The sequence below is a fragment of the Oncorhynchus tshawytscha genome, linkage group LG08 (genome assembly GCF_018296145.1).
Source record: "Oncorhynchus tshawytscha isolate Ot180627B linkage group LG08, Otsh_v2.0, whole genome shotgun sequence".
NCBI lineage: Eukaryota > Metazoa > Chordata > Actinopteri > Salmoniformes > Salmonidae > Oncorhynchus > Oncorhynchus tshawytscha.
This window is the reverse complement of record NC_056436.1, coordinates 57966484-57968112: the sequence shown is the minus strand read 5'-3', so window position 1 is coordinate 57968112 and position 1629 is coordinate 57966484.

Here is a 1629-nt window from a genome sequence, read left to right as displayed (position 1 = left end):
AAAACAAAATGTGGAATAAGTCAAGGGGTATGAATACTTTCTGAAGGCTCTGTCCCTTGTCAATGAAAGCAACCAGACAGGCTTGGCTTTTTAAAATAATTTTACTCAGAGGAATTTAACCCTTTACACTCGTACAACCATATGGATAGGGCTACATTTCAAATGTTTCTCGCAGAAGAAATATGAACATAATATGCATAACCATGGTAGCAATTGAAAGGGAACAGTTTAGGGATTACGGGGAAATGAGTAGACCAAAGGTAAGGACCCGACCGTTCACCTGACACAAGACTGAATCCAAACATCACACTGTTGATTTTATGTGCCTTTTACATTTACTGTACTTTTTGACCCCGCATTTGTTGATAATGAAATCTGATAGATGCCGTAACACGATAAGAATATTCCTAGAAAATGTGGGGTAGGTGCAAACATAAGACAAAACAATGGCTTTGTGTCTGAGTGAGGGGACTAACTGGTGTCTCCAAGTGGCCACACCCTCTCCAGAGTGTGCAGTTCCTGAGTCATTTCAATGCCCTTTTATGACTCAAAGAAGAGTCTTCAACTATAAGTTGTTGTTTTTTTAGTTTTCCTCGATGTGCCGTTGAGGAACTAGAACAAGTGCACTTGTAGTTGTTTTGTTTGGAACACAACTCTGCATCCCTGCCATCACACAATTACCGTTGCCGTTTTCGCAATCCAAACACGGTCCATAATAAATCACTATCTGAGTCAGCTGGGAATAACTTGGAAGCTTGTTCTATTGTCAACATGACTTGCGAAGTTATAAAATATGAGATATTACAGTGTTAGGCTTTCACAACGCAATTCAGAGAAACAGGTCATCATTCCGTGTGCATAGAATGGAGTCATGAGTGCATTCAGGTGTGTGTGCCGCGGAAAATGTTCTTCACAACGGGCAAACATAGGCTCCTTCTGTTCAGAACAACCCAGGGTACGATAGCATGTCATCTTGTAACTGTACATCAAACATAGTGATCACAAACATTGACACTGTATATGACATGAGTTTTATGATAAGGAAATGTGAATTGCACATTTGGACTCACGGGGTGTTTGGCTAGCTTGTATGACATCGACGTCTCATCTTTCAAATAAATAGTCCTGTTCATTTACTGCATTTCCCTCACTCAGACAACAAAACATTCGCTAAAGTTGCCCAATTAGCGGGAGGGATGTCGGCAACTTCTTGTCGCACGAGGTGCTGAAGTTCAGAGCGGCTGTCAGTCAAAACCCATACAGCGCTGTGAAGCACAGAGCCTGAGCCTGACGTCATTTAGAGCACGTTACTGTACAGCCTCTGCGTTCCAATTTAGCCGCGTATCAGTGCCCAAATCTGCCATTTTCAACCCGTGTACTGGTACGAGTGTAAAGGGCTACTCTACAGCTTACATTAGTATCTCTTTACAAGTTGCTACATTTACACTGAGTGTCGTGTCAACCCCAGTGTGAGATGCAAACATGTTATCATGATACAATTATGAGAATGATGTTAAAGTCACATGACCATGTCTGTACAGAAACCATATTCAAAATCAGCATCATAAATCATGCATAATATATATATATATATATATATATATATATATATATAATATGTGTTATATA